Source organism: Phyllobates terribilis, unplaced genomic scaffold (assembly GCF_046119375.1).
Source record: "Phyllobates terribilis strain yellow unplaced genomic scaffold, ASM4611937v1 Scaffold_13__5_contigs__length_258822181, whole genome shotgun sequence".
Taxonomy (NCBI): domain Eukaryota; kingdom Metazoa; phylum Chordata; class Amphibia; order Anura; family Dendrobatidae; genus Phyllobates; species Phyllobates terribilis.
The window spans coordinates 222,749,487-222,766,099 of record NW_027362773.1 but is presented as its reverse complement, the minus strand read 5'-3'; positions in this window follow the sequence as shown (position 1 = coordinate 222,766,099).

The following is a 16,613-nucleotide window of genomic DNA, read 5'->3' as shown; positions in this document are numbered from 1 at the left end:
TGGATCAGGTGGGATTCCTCCCTGGGCGGGAAGTTCGGGACAACACCTTAAAGACAATTGACATTATTCATCATGCCCAATCAAGAGGTATCCCTCTACTGATACTCTCGTTGGATGCTGAGAAAGCATTCGATAGAGTCTCCTGGCACGCCATATATTACTCTCTTAAAAAGCTTGGGGTAGGGGACCCTTTTATAGCCAAAATCATGGCCCTGTATCGCAGTCGTCAGCTAGGCTGAAGATAAATGGAACATTATCATCACCTTTCATAATAGCCAATGGGACAAGACAGGGATGTCCTCTGTCCCCTCTCTTATACATCCTAGTGATGGAGCACCTGCTCTCATCAATCCGCGATAACCACAATATTAGGGGGATTGGGGTGGGAGGCACCGAGTATAAGTGCTCTGCATTTGCTGATGATGTCCTGCTATATATCACTCAACCACATATATCAATCCCTGCTGTTATGGCTGAAATAGATCACTTTGGTACATGGTCAAATTTTAAAATCAATGCAGCGAAGTCTGAGGCCCTCGGTGTTTCCCTCCCCAAATCCATACAGGATTCCATCCAGTCCAACTTTCCCTTTGCCTGGCTCTCACAGGGTATCAAATACTTAGGAATTCGTATTCATAGAGACCTCTCCCGTCTATTTTATCTTAATTTTGGGCCCTTTATTGAACAACTCCATAGAGATCTTACTTCTTCGGTGGTGAAGGATTTTTCCTGGTTCGGCAGAATAAATATACTAAAAATAAGCGTCCTACCTAAACTCTTATACCTCTTCCAAACCATTCCCGTTATAATTCCCTCAAATTTTTGGAAAAGACTGAGCAGTAGCTTTTGCAGATTTATCTGGGCAAGTGGGCATCCACGCATTCGGGGAGACATTCTGATCAGACGCAAACAAAAGGGAGGCCTTAGCCTTCCGAATTGGAGAAGGTATTACGTGGCAGCAGTACACGCTAGAATCCTGGACTTCTTCCATCATTCGGAGGGGAAATTATGGGTCAAAATAGCTCAATCCATTTGTCCTAAAGCTCTTACCACTCTCCCATGGTGCACCCATTTAACTGTCCCCTCTCTTGGCCTCGTGTCATATAGTACTTATGCCACTGCTTTGGCTTTAAGATCGCATAAAAAAAGCTTATCCTTAATTGACCCCCAGGGCCCCTTGCTCCCGATTTTAGATAATCCGGATTTCCCACCAGGACTATCTGCAAATAGATTTCTCGGTTCAAACAAATCCCATCCGATATTCTTTTCCCATGTCATCTCCAATACTTCGCTGCTCCCTCTCAATGACTTGTTACAGGGAAGAGCCACTTCCCCGGAGGCTAATTTTGAATATAGTCAGTTACAACACTTCTATTCAACTGTGAAGAAGAGCACACATCTTCATAGAGATCTCACAAACTTTGAAAAATTGTGCCTATCATTGTCACCCCCTACACACTCCATCTCCCTACTGTATAATCTCCTCATTGCCCAGGTAACTGACCACAGGCCAGTATTCTGCGGTGCATGGGAAAGGGAACTGGGGAAGTCCTTCTCTGACTCACAATGGGATAAATGTTTCTTCCTAATACATAAAACCTCAATAGGGTCCAAAGCTCAGGAAACCTCCTTCAAAATTATTTCTAGATGGTACCGGGTACCAGCAGTCCTTCATAGATGGTACCCAGTGGTCTCAGACAGATGTTGGAGATGTGGGGAGGGGGAAGGGACAATGTCACACATATGGTGGGGGTGCCCTATAATAAATGCAGTTTGGGCAAAGGTGGTTCCCATGATTGAGAAAATAACTGGTTTGACTATCCCTAATACGCCAGAAGCCCTCCTTTTATCAATGTTACCAATAAGTAAACGTAGTTATAAAAGGTCATCAATAGGCTACCTAATACAGGTGGCTTAGAATGTCATTCCACGACACTGGAAAAGCAGAGACCCACCCACTGTGGAGGAATGGTTTGCGGAGATTTCCCTCCTTAATAGGATGGAGCATCTGATTGCCATCTCACCAGCTGATGTTGATAGATACTGTGTGATTTGGAGGGATTGGATGGATTTCCAAAACTCTGACGCCTACCATCTAGCCCCCAACTAAAGTTATCCGGGATGTCGTCACAACAATGATCATAATCACACGCTATTGATTGGTGGTCTGCCGTGGTCCGCTCCCTCTCTATCTTTCATATGGAAAAATACATGCTTGATCTGGATATTGATGGAAAACCCTCCCTGTAGCACCCAATGTACTGTAGTTATGCATAGATTTATAGTTACGCTACCCCTTTTACTATGTATATTGTATTTTCTTGTATTTTTTCAACACAAAAATAAAAAAAAACTTGAATTTTAAAAAAAAATTTTCACGGGCATCATAAACACCAATTAAAAAAATTATGTGGGTGTTGCATCATGGACCACGGTCACCCTGGTGATATGGTGGTGGAGGATGAGGAGAAGGCGGATGACAATAGCAAATAGACAAAATCAGCAAGCTTATACCCATTTATTGGTGTGAAAAGGTGCATGGGAATACACCTCCCAAGAAAAGACACTGGATTTGAGTTTGTTATGCTGCCATCATTCAGTGGTGTTGAGAAGTCTGGCCCAATCCAGCCCTTTTTCATTTTTATAAAAGTCAGCCTGTCAGCATTTTCAGTTGACAGGCGGATGCGCTTATCAGTTATAATTCCACCAGAGGCACTAAAAACCCGCTCTGCTCAGATAAAACGCAGGCGGCAGGGCAGGCCAGGACCTCCAAGGCATAGAGAGCCAGTTCATTCCACTTATCCAGCTTGGATACCCAATAATTATAATAGGAACAGAGGAATCACGGAGGACATTGGTACGGCCGGCAAGGTACTCCCTCAGCATCTTCCCAAACTTTGCACTCCTTGTGAGAGTACCCCGCGCCTCAGTGCCTGTGCGATGGGAGGGTCTGAGAAAACTATCCCAGAACTTTGACAGTGTTCCCCTGCCTCTGCTGGATTGAAGTTGTGTCTCTCTCGCCTGTACTCCTTGGTTGTCAAACGAAGTGTGCCCTCTGCCGCCAGCGTTTTCAGATGGGAATTTTTTTAATAGTTCTGCAACAAGGGCTTTCTGGTACTGTCCCAGTTTTGTAGACCTGTCTGCCTCAGGAATAAGAGATATAAAGTTCTCCTTGTAGCGTGGGTCTAGAAGGGTCACCAACCAGTAATGACTGTCACCCAAAATTTTGAGAACGCGAGGGTCATGGGAAAGGCAGCATAACATAAACTCAATCATGCATACCAGACTACTAACAGGCAAGACTTCCGTGTCCTCACCAAGAGGATGACTGACCATGCTCTCCTCCTCCTCCTCTCTGTCCTCTGGCCATCCACGCTGAACAGACGGTATGACAGCTGTGCAGGTAGTACCGTCTATAGTGCATGAAACTAGCTCCTGTCCTTCCTCCTACTCCTCCTCTTCCTCATTGTCACCCAATCCACGTTGGGATGAGATGAGGCTTGGCTGTGTGTAATCACCCTGTATGGTTCCTTGCTCCATCTCATCCTGCTCCACCTGCAATTCATACTCTTTGATTGTGAGCAGAGAGCATTTCAGAAGACAGGGAAGCGGGATGGTGATGCTAATTATGGCATCATCGCCGCTCACCATCTTGGTGGAGTCCTCAAAGTTTTGGAGGATGGTACATATGTCTGACATCCATGTCCACTACTGAGGTCTTATGTGTGGAGTCTGAACTGAATACCGACGGCATTGTTGATGCTGGTACTCAACAACTGCCCTCTTCTGCTCAAAAATCCTTCCCAACATCTGCAGTGTAGAGTTCCAATGCTTGGGGACATCACACACCAGTCTGTGAGCCGGAAGCTGCACACGCTGCTGAAACACTGCAAGGGCAGCGGAAGCTGTAGTTGACTTTCTAAAATGGGCACACAGGCGGCATACTTTAAAAAGCAGATCCGGCAGCTCCGGGTAGGATTTCAGAAACCACTGAACCACGAGGTTAAGCACATGGGCCAGGCATAGTACGTGTGTGAGCTCGCCTCGCCTCAGAGCCGCCACCAGGTTCCGGCCATTGTCACACACGGCCATGCCTGGCTATAGGTTCAGCGGTGTGAGCCACAGATCTGCCTGCTCTTTCAGAGCTGTCCACAACTCTTCAGCATTGTGCGTTTTTTCAGCTAAGCATATTAGCTTCAGGACAGCCTGTTGCTGCTTGGCCGAGGCAGTTCTGCAGTGCTTCCAGCTTGTGACTGATGTGGTCATTTCAGAGATGGAGGCTGAAGAGGAGGAGGAGGCTGAGGAGGATGAGGTGCAGGAGCTGTAGACCGTGGGGGCAACCCTGATTGACCTAGGGCCCGCAATCCTTGGAGTTGGGAGGACATCTTCCATCCCAAGGTCCGACTGGGTCCCGGCTTCCACTATGTTAACCCAGTGTGCCGTCAGCGAGATGTACCGTCCCTGCCTACAAGCACTTGTCCACGTGTCCGTGGTTAGGTGGACTTTACCGGTAACTGCGTTGTTAAGAGCACGGCTATTGTTTTGGGACATGTGCTTGTGTAATGCGGGGACGACACACCGGGAGAAATAGTGGCGGCTGTGGACTGAGTACCGAGGGACAGCCGCCGCCAACAGGTTGCGGAATGCTTCCATCTCCACAAGCCTAAAAGGCAACATTTCGAGTGCAAGCAGTTGTGAAATGTGAGAATTTAGTAGTGTGGCCTGTGGGGCGTTGGCTGCATATTTGCGCTTGTGTTCCAAGGACTGGGGTATGGACAACTGAACGCTGAGCTGGGACAAGGACATGGACGTGCTTCCTGATGCTGCTACTTGAGTGTGCAATGACAGGTGCAGGGCAGGAGACGTCTTCGCATGCACCATGGACAGGGGATTGGCTTGCATGCACAACAGCGGAAGAATCAATGGTGCCACCCGCAGACACTGTATCTGGACACTGGGGTTCGGCCCACAAAGTCGGGTGCTTTGCTGCCATGTGCCTAATCATGCTGGTGGTGGTCAGGCTGGTCATTTTGCCACCCCTGCTGATAGTGGCCTGGCAGGTGGTGCAAATGGCCTTTTTGGGGTTATCAGCAGAGTCTTTAAAAAACAACCAGACTCGGGAAGACCTAACAGTTGTACTGGCAATTTCCTTCGCGTTGCTATTACGGGGAATGGTTGCCTGCCTTCTGTCTGCGGCCACCACACTGCTTCTTCCTGCCTGTTGGGGTGCTCTGCCTCCCTCCTCCTGTGTGCCGCTGTCCTCGCTCTGCATGTCCTCCTGCCAGGTTGGGTCAGTTACTATATCATACACCACCTCGTCTTCCACTTCCGCACCCTGGTCCTCCTCCTGACTTTCTGGCAATTGTGTCTCATCATCGTCCACCTCTTGTGACACTTTCCCACTGTGGGCTTCATGTGACCGTGGCTGCTCAGATATTTGGGCATCGCTACACGTGATCTCTTCTTGCCCCGCTTCATGTGGATCGGGCGAGAGGCCCGAATCTATAAATGGAAAAGTGAACAGTTCTTCAGAGTGTCCAAGTGTGGGATTAGTTGTCTCTGGGTACACGGCATGTTGGGAGGAAGGAGGATCAGGGTGAGGAATATGCGATGATAGAGAAAACTGAGTTTTAAATACCTGGCCTGTAGGTAAGTAGTTTGAACAGCAAACTGCGGTGAATTGCTTCAATGACACACTAAAGGAAATTTTTAATGGAGGCCAGAAATGTCAGTATTTTCTGACAACGTGTATATGATCCGTGTGATGGAGAAAACAGAGTTTTAAATACCTGGCCTGTAGGTAAGTAGTTTGAACAGCGAACTGCTGTGAATTGCTTCACTGACACACTAAAGGAAATTTTTAATGGAGGCCAGAAATGGCAGTATTTTCTGACAACGTATATGTGATCCGTTTGATGGAGAAAACACAGTTTAAATACCTGGCCTGTAGGTAAGTAGTTTGAACAGCAAACTGCGGTGAATTGCTTCAATGACACACTAAAGGAATTTTTTAATGGAGGCCAGAAATGGCAGTATTTTCTGACAACGTATATGTGATCCGTGTGACGGAGAAAACATAGTTTTGAATAGCTGGATTTCTAGCGCTGTAATATGGAAAGGACCTGGCTGTATTCTGCAGTGCCAACAAGCAAATGACGCAGAAAAAATGGTGTTCTCTGGATTTCTTTTTAAGCAAATAATGAGGATTAAGATCCAAAGAAAAGTATTCCTGGACCCTGAGACCTGGCCTTTGTATAGAAATATCTAAGAGCAGCAGAAGGCAGAATTGGAATGGAGCCTCTAGTCCTATATGCACTGCAGTCTGCTATATACACTGCCTGCCTATACACCCTGCCTGCCTGATATCTCTGCAGATAGATTAGTCCTCAGAAGGACTGTTTGTTAAGATGGATATGTGTAATGTATGGTTTTTCTCCCTACACTACCTAATACACAAGCAAATCTGTCCCTGACGCAGCTGCACCTCTCCCAAAACAAGCAAATGGTGCAGAAAAACTGTGTTCTCTGGATTGCTTTTTAAGCAAATAATGAGGATTAAGATCCAAAGAAAAGTATTCCTGGCCCCTGAGATCTGGGCCTTTGTATAGAAATATCTAACAGCAGCAGAAGGCAGAATTGGAATGGAGCCTCTTGTGCTATATGCACTGCAGTCTGCTATATACACCGCTTGCCTATACACCCTGCCTGCCTGATATCTCTGCAGATGGATTAGTCCTCAGAAGGACTGTTTGTTAAGATGGATATGTGTAATGTATGGTTTTTCTCCCTACACTACCTAATACACGATCAAATCCCTCCCTGACATAGCAGCAGCTGTCCCTACACTGTCTGATCCGGAGTGACTGTGACGAGCATGGCGGCGCCAGGTCTGATATAGATCTGATGACGCTGTGCGGCCAGCCAATCACTGTAATGCCCACAACCAATATGGCTACGGCATTACAGTTGGCTCTCTAAAGAGCGCCAAACATGCAGGGACGGGACCCGGAAATACTCGGCGAGCGCCGAGCATGTCGAGCAGTGAGATGCTCGGGCGAGCACCGAGCAGTAGCGAGCATGGTCGCTCATCACTATATACTACATATTTATATGAAATTACATTTGGTAGTAGTGTAAAAGGACGTCGGCTCACTTCTGTGGGTGCACTCCAAAACATCACAGCACGTTTAGGAGTCTTGTGTTCATCTGATGTTGCAACAGATTCTTAAGTTTTTCTTTAAGCATTTCTGGATGTGACAGGTTCCCTTTAAGATAAAAGCATGAATGGAATAAAATGTTTTTGAGTAAGATGTAAACTGTGATTTAATTTAAAAACCTTACAATTTTTTTCAAGGCCTTCAGACAGACCGTGTGATACCAAACTGTTAGTTTTATATATCTAGTACATTTCTCTGATGTGTAGTAGTGAAAAGCAGTCTGGTGCGATTTCATCTTTTCTATGTGAACTACTGTAAAGGACTGAAAGCTACTGTTGTGTACCTCTAAAGTGTGTCTTGATACATTATGTTTGAGAAATTTATTTGCTGTATTTGAGCAATGTTTTTTAATGCTTACCACAGAAGTTTTGTATAGTGTGGCCCACATATTGTAGCCTACACTTACATTCTAGTAGTTGGGTCACATACCTTGAAGAACAGTTTAAAAACGTTTGAATCAGTACTGATAGAATTATCTTTTTGTTACAGATGTTCTTCAAATTATCTTTAACATCTGGTGTCTCCCCTTCTGCTTTCAAACATGCAACAATTATGCCTATTCTGCAGAAGCCATCCCTTGACCCAACCTCTTCATCCAGCTATTGCATCATATCAATACTCCAGTTCTTTTACAGGATCCTCGAACAGCATGTCTACATTGAACTTTCCTCCTAGCTCTCATTCAACACACTCTTCGAAAACCTACAATCCAGCTTCTAGCCCCATCACTCCATTAAAACTAGCCTAAACAAAATTACTATTTGCCAAAACTAACAGTCAATATTCTATACTCCTCCTTCTAGACCTGTCCTCTGCTGTCAACACAGTTGATCACTCACTTCTACTACAAATCCTCTGTTCCCTTAACAGGAAAGATCTTGCCCTCTTCTGGATCTCCCGTTACTTTACTAGCCAACAATTTAGTGTCTCCTATTCCCACACTACCTCCTCATCCCGCCCTCTCTCTGTTGGTGTCCCTCAAGGCTCTGTCATGGGACCCTACTCTTCTCCAGCTATACCTTTGCCCTGGAAAAATAAAGTCTCATGGAGTCCAGTACCACCTATACGCTGATGACATTCAGATCTACCTCTCCGGCCCAGATTTTTATTTGGTTCTTGTTTCTATTATATCAAAGAGTTTTCCTTTTACTGGTACATATAATTAATGAATAATAGTTTCAATACTTTGAAACATTATTTTTGAAAATATAAAGATGCAGAATATTTTGTTATGCCAATTTTCTGATATTTATTTAGAGGAAACTTAGCAACAATTCAAATAACTAAAACATGTCTAAACACTATTGCGAATTATAAACAGTTACTGAAATTGCACTACAAAATTTGGTCCTCATTGAATGACAATTCTTTTTCACTTGTCTCATGTACTCCTGCATCAGATCATTTCTTACAATTGTCCAACAGTAATCTGAAATCATTTATGGATTCCATTTTCCTTAATATCTTTTCTCCATAGCTACAGTACAGACCAAAAGTTTGGACACACCTTCTCATTTAAACATTTTTCTGTATTTTCATGATTATGAGAATTGTACATTCACTCTGAAGGCATCAAAACTATGAATTAACACATGTGGAATTATATGCTTAACAAAAAAGTGTGAAACAACTGAAAATATGTCTTATATTCTAGGTTCTTCAAAGTAGCCACCTTTTGCTTTGATGACTGCTTTGCACACTCTTGGCATTCTCTTTATGAGTTTCAAGAGGTAGTCAATGGAAATGGTCTTCCAACATTCTTGAAGGAGTTCCCAGAGATGCTTAGCACTTGTTGGCCCTTTTGCCTTCACTCTGCGGTCCAGCTCACCCCAAACCATCTCGATTTTGTTCAGGTCTGGTGAGTGTGGAGGCCAGGTCAACTGGCATAGCACCCCATCACTCTCCTTTTTGGTCAAATAGCCCTTACACAGCCTGGAGATGTGTTTGGGGTAATTGTCCTGTTGAAAAGTAAATGATGGTCCAACGAAACGCAAACCGGATGGAATAGCATGCCACTGCAAGATGCTGTGGTAGCCATGCTGGTTCAGTATGCCTTCAATTTTAAATAAATCCCCAACAGTGTCACCAGCAAAGCACCCCCACACCATCACACCTCCTCCTCCATGCTTCACGGTGGGAACCAGGCATGTAGAGTCCATCCGTTCACCTTTTCTGCGTTGCACAAAGACACGATGGTTGGAACCAAAGATCTCAAATTTGGACTCAACAGACCAAAGCACAGATTTCCACTGGTCTAATGTCCATTCCTTGTGTTCATTAGCCCACACAAGGCTCTTCTGCTTGCTGCCTGTCCTTAGCAGTGGTCTCCTAGCAGCTATTTTACCATGAAGGCCTGCTGCAAAAAGTCTCCTCTTAACAGTTGTTGAAGAGATGTGTCTGCTGCTAGAATTCTGTGTGGCATTGACCTGGTCTCTAATCTGAGCTGCTGTTAACCCTGCGATTTCTGAGGCTGATGACTCGGATAAACTTATCCTCAGAAGCAGAGGTGACTCTTGGTCTTCCTTTCCTGGGGCGATCCTCATGTGAGCCAGTTTCTTTGTATCGCTTGATGGTTTTTGCAACTGCACTTGGGGAAACTTTCAAAGTTTTCCCAATTTTTCACACTGACTGACCTTCATTTCTTAAAGAAATGATGGCCACTAGTCTTTCTTTACTTAGCTGCTTTTTTCTTGCTATAATACAAATTCTAACAGTCTATTCAGTAGGACTATCAGCTGTATATCCACCTTACTTCTGCACCACGCAACTGATGGTCCCAACCCCATTTATAAGGCAAGAAATCCCACTTATTAAACCTGACAGGGCACACCTGTGAAGTGAAAACCATTTCCGGTGACTACCTCTTGAAGCTCATCAAGAGAATGCCAAGAGTGTGCAAAGCAGTCATCAAAGCAAAAAGTGGCTACTTTGAAGAACCTAGAATATAAGACATATTTTCAGTTGTTTCACACTTTTTTGTTAAGGGTACAATTCCACATGTGTTAATTCATTGATTTGATGCCTTCAGTGTGAATGTACAGTACAGACCAAAAGTTTGGACACACCTTCTCAATTAAAGATTTTTCTGTATTTTCATGACTATGAAAATTGTACTTTCACACTGAAGGCATTAAAACTATGAATTCACACATGTGGAATTATATACTTAACAAAAAAGTGTGAAACAACTGAAAATATGTCTTATATATTAGGTTCTTCAAAGTAGCCACCTTTTGCTTTGATGACTGCTTTGCACACTCTTGGCATTCTCTTGATGAGCTTCAAGAGGTAGTCACCAGAAATGGTCTTCCAACAATCTTGAAGGAGTTCGCAGAGATGCTTAGCACTTGTTGGCCCTTTTGCCTTCACTCTGCGGTCCAGCTCACCCCAAACCATCTTGATTGGGTTCAGGTCTGGTGACTGTGGAGGCCAGGTCATCTGGCGTAGAGCACCCCATCACTCTCCTTCTTGGTCAAATAGCCCTTACACAGCCTGGAGGTGTGTTTGGGGTCATTGTCCTGTTGAAAAATAAATGATGGTCCAACTAAACGCAAACCGGATGGAATAGCATGCCGCTGCAAGATGCTGTGGTAGCCATGCTGGTTCAGTATGCCTTCAATTTTGAATAAATCCCAAATAGTGTCACCAGCAAAGCACCCCCACAACATCACACCGCCTCCTTCATGCTTCACGGTGGAAACCAGGCATGTAGAGTCCATCCGTTCACCTTTTCTGCGTTGCACAAAGACATGGTGGTTGGAACCAAAGATCTCAAATTTGGACTCATGAGACCAAAGCACAGATTTCCACTGGTCTAATGTCCATTCCTTGTGTTCTTTAGCCCAAACAAGTCTCTTCTGCTTGTTGCCTGTCCTTAGCAGTGGGTTCCTAGCAGCTATTTTACCATGAAGGCCTGCTGCACAAAGTCTCCTCTTAACAGTTGTTGTAGAGATTTGTCTGCTGCTAGAACTCTGTGTGGCATTGACCTGGTCTCTAATCTGAGCTGCTGTTAACCTGCGATTTCTGAGGCTGGTGACTCAGATAAACTTATCCTCAGAAGCAGAGTTGACTCTTGTTCTTCCTTTCCTGGGGCGGTCCACATGTGAGACAATTTCTTTGTAGCGCTTGATGGTTTTGGCAACTGCACTTGAGGACACTTTCAAAGTTTGCCCAATTTTTCGGACTGACTGACCTTCATTTCTTAAAGAAATGATGACCACTCGTTTTTCTTTACTTAGCTGCTTTTTTCTTGCCATAATACAAATTCTAACAGTCTATTCAGTAGGACTATCAGCTGTGTATCCACCTGACTTCTGCACAACACAACTGATGGTCCCAACCCCATTTATAAGGCAAGAAATCCCACTTATTAAACCTGACAGGGCACACCTGTGAAGTGAAAACCATTTCCGGTAACTACCTCTTGAAGCTCATCAAGAGAATGCCAAGAATGTGCAAAGCAGTCATCAAAGCAAAAGGTGGCTACTTTGAAGAACCTAGAATATAAGACATACTTTCAGTTGTTTCACACTTTTTTGTTAAGTATATAATTCCACATGTGTTAATTCATAGTTTTGATGCCTTCAGTGTGAATGTACAATATTCAAAGTCATGAAAATACAGAAAAATGTTTAAATGAGAAGGTGTGTCCAAACTTTTGGTCCGTACTGTATATCTTGGTGAAATTTCTCACCGGGCTTGTCGCTCACTGCTCCGCAGTTTGGTGGAAAAAAGTCTAGATGCAAATGTAAGAAATTAATCTTTAAGGACGTGTTACAGCCAAGATCCTTATATGTTTTGAGGAGATTTTCCACCAAATCTTCATAGTTGTTTGCTCTCGAGTTTCCCAAAAAATTAGTTACCACTAATGCGAATGCTACTTATGCAGCCTTTTCCTTGCACTGTAACAAACAAAGAAACTCCTCATCTTGAAGAAGCTTACAAATCTGAGGTCCAATAAAGACTTCTTCCTTTATCTCTGTTTAACTCAGTCTTGGAAATGTGTTAATGAGATACTTACTGTAAATGCTTTTGCATTTTTATTCATTGCCTTACAAAGTTCTTCTTTAGGACCAACTTGATATGCGATGGTCGTAACAAAATCTTATGTGGGTCAATAAGTGCTGAATGCAGGATATTTTACTCCCTGGCTGAAGTGAATGTTGGAGAAGTTGTAAGGAGGTGGACTGCTGCTGTTGCATTCCTTTCCCTAAAGACACCTCTTGCTTTATTGTGATGCCCCTCCACCCGTGGCTGTTAGGGGCACATGACAGCTGATCAGATCAGCTGTCATGTGCCTGAAACCCGCTGAGCCCGCATCAAAAGTGGGAGGCGACCTATGACGTACCTATATGTCATAGGTTGTAAAGGCGTTAAGCATCATATTCGTTTTCAGTACCACAAAATTAGTTATGGTCGACTGTTTTTGTCTCTAAAACAATTTGACTGTAGAACAGTGTAATCTGTGTTTGGTTCTCAAAAGATGTTTGGAACAATCTCCCTACCAAGATGCTTCAAAACGTGTATGCAATTGTTCCTGGAAGAATTGCTGATTTGAAGCTGTTTTGATTGCAAAAGGTGGTCATACCATATATTGATTTGATTTAGATTTCTCTTTTTTCATTCACTTTCCATTTTGTTAATTGCTAAAAATAAACAATTAACACGTTTATTTTTTAAAGCATTCTTAATTTGCAACATTTTTTCCACACTGCCACTTTTGCACAGTGCTGTAGATAATGAAATATGGATTTCATAAGAAATATCTTATATTAGAACTGCAAGGAAAGGGGATCATCAAAGCCAATGAGTACATCTCATACTCATAATGCCACTTTTACACAAGCTGATCCAAACTGTTAAATAATTGCCGATCGGTGGTTGTTTATTGGTTTATTGTGACAAGCTGATTTACATTCTACGCATACAGAACGATCATTAATACAATTCTGTGTTCATAGAATATCATATTATCGGCACTTCAGCTGTTTTAATGAGGCGATGTGCTGCCGATTAACAATGATTTTTATACGCACTTAAGCATCACTATACCTGATGAATGAGCATTTTGCTCCTTTGCTGGTCTATTGCCAACCTGTATAGACAAAGACACTTAAACAAAACTTCTTTATTGAGGGCTAAAACATCTTCATTTTTAGCTCATTAAAATATTTAATTATGCAAAGACAATATCACAAAAATCAGCTTAAATGGGGGGATACAGATGCAGGGAAAAAAGCGGTTGGTACACCTGGATAATAAAATGTATGGTACACCACATATACTGCATGAAATCAAAGACATATGGTATATATTCCCACAAATAAAGACATAGTGTTGATCACCATATGGTAGAAGAAACCGGTTGCATGTGATGTCAAGAAAAATATATAAACAGATATTATATTGTATAACAGTAAGTCACAGCACGACCTGAATAGTACAAATCAAAACATGAAAACACAGTACATATGGAGACACAATGGAATAAAGGTAATGTTTCCTGTAATGCACCAAGCCAGGGATCCACCTCCAATAACTGGAAGAGAGCAGCTACATGGAAGATATAAGCTCAAGTTTTCCACTGCTCCTCTAGTAAGTCCGGTAGGCAGGATTTTAATTATTTTTACATAAACCCTACAGTGAATATAAGAAGTCTAACCACGCCTGTTAAAATGCCAGGTTTTTGTCATGTATAAAAATCATACCAAGAAGATTAATCTCAGAACTTTTTCCACCTTTAATATCACCCATCATCTGTACAAATCCATTGAGAAACAAACTGAAATCATTTTGAGGGGGGAAATAAAAATAGCAAAACTAAAATAATGTAGTTATATAAATGTGAATATCCTCTTAAAGTTGGAGATGTGGTTGTGTTCAGAATTAGCCAATCACATTTACACTCAATGTCGGACAGTGTGTCTGGGGAATTGATCCTCGGGGACCACCCTACAGCAATATGCAAATACCTGTTAGCCGTTATCCCTGTTAGGCTGTGTGCCCACGATGCGTTTTTTAAGTGTTTCCGCAGCGGCAAAAACGCATGTTAGAAGGCCTGCCATGGTCCCCAATGATAATCCGCATGTGCTGTGCACATGCTGAAGAAATTTCCACTGCGGATTATCATTGCGGAAAAAAGCGCAGCACTACCAATTATTTTGCGGAAGCGCTGCGTTTTCGCCGCCATTGACTTGCATTGGAACGCATGGATTACGCATCACTGAATATGTAGATGCGCATTCCATGCGTTTCAATGTGCGGATGGTACCTGGGTGTGGAGGACAGGAGACTCTCCTCCGGACTCGGGTACCATGGAACCTGTGAAAAAAAGAATAAAATAAAAAATAAATATTATATTTACCTTCTGATGACCCCCGCTGCGCTCGTCCTCCCATGCCGGCAGATCGCGGTGGACTGAAGGACCTGCGCTGACGTCATAGTCATGTGATGGCAGGTTCTTCAGTGCAGTGTACCGCGATCTGCCGGCAAGGGAGAACGGAGCGAAGCAAGACTGCGGGGGCCATCAGAAGGTAAGTATAGATTCATTTTTTTATTTTTAACCATTCTTTTATGGTCACACTATATAAATCCATGCTGTTTGCATGTATTTATATAGTGTAACCAAGTTGACAAGCACTTTCCATGTGATGCTAAAATCGCTTGGAAAGCGCTTGTCAACCCGCATGTGGAAATGCATGTGAAGAACGCTTCACATCCGCATGTCCCTGGCAGGAAAAATGCATGTACAGTCCGCATGTACAATCCGCATGTACAATCCGCATGCGTTTTTTCTACCAGGGAGATGCAGAAACGCTCAGGAAAAATCCGGAGCATTTCTGCATCGTGGGCACATAGCCTTATAGTGGAGTGTCATCTGTAAATCAAAGGCGGCTCCTGCACATATACTGTGCACCACCATAACTGGGATGTACAATTACGTTAGTTTGCATTAAAGGGGTTCTTTGGTTAAAACAAGTTATCACCGATCCATGGGCTCCACAAAATAGGTGATAACTTATTGATCGTTTGGGTTCGAACATTGGAAAACACACTGATTGGAACAATGGGGACATTTTGTCCCTGACAGGACACTTAGTTATCCCCATTTTAAAATGCAGCGGCAGGTGGGACATCTGACCGCAGCCTCATTCATTCTCTTTGTGGCTTCCAGAAAAAAACAAGAACAGCCACTGAGGGAATGAATGGATCAGTGGTCAAGTCGCACATGAGCTCCAGTCTAATTGGATAAAAATCTCACATTCTACCAATCGGTGCAGGTTCTAGCAGTCAGACCCCCACTAATCAATAATTTATCACTTATCCTGTGGAGAGGTGATTACTTGTTTTCCCCGAAGAACCCCTGTAAATGCATCTTGTTCCAAGTATTTAATCACTAATGGAAATGAAGAATCTTCTAATTAATATCAGAGAGAACAAATGACCGCCATACACAACACAATCCACTATACCAACACCAATAGTACCACATACAAGGGAGAAATACTGCCACACCATGACCAGACCACATATTACCACCACATAGTGACCGAATAATACTACAATCAAGGAAGAAATACAGTGACACCCGTGACCAGACCACATATTACCACCACATAGTAACCGAATATTACCACATACAAGGGGAAAATACAACCACACCATGACCATACCACATATTAACAGCATATAGCGTCCAAATAATTCCCCATCATTGCTCTCCCCCACCTCCTCCATCATTGCTCTCCCCCATCCCCATCATTGCTCTCCCCCACCTCCTCCATCATTGCTCTCCCCACCTCCTCCATCATTGCTCTCTCCCACCTCCTCCATCATTGTCCTCCCCCACCTCCTCCATCATTTTCATATTTCCCACCTCCTCCATCATCATTGCCATATCTTCCCCCACCTCTGTCATCATTGCCATATCTCCCCCACCTCCTCCATCATCATTGCCATATCTCCCCCCACATCCTCCATCATTGCCATATCTTCCCCCACCTCCTTCATCATTGCCATATCTCCCCCCACCTCCTCTACTGTCATTGCCATATCTCCCCCACCTCCTCCATCATCATTGCCATATCTCCCCCCACCACCTCCATCATTGCCATATCTCCCCCACCTCCTTCATCATCATTGCCATATCTCTCCCACCTCCTCCATCATTTCCATATCCCCCACCTCCTCCATCATTGCCATATCCCCCCACCTCCTCCATCATTGCCATATCTCCCCCACCTTCTCCATCATTGCCATATCGCCCCCACCTTCTCCATCATCATTGCCATATCTCCCCCCACCTCCTCAATCATCATTGCCATATCTCCCCCCACCGCTTCCATCATTGCCATATCTCCCCCACCTCCTCTACCGTCATTGCCATATCTCCCCCAC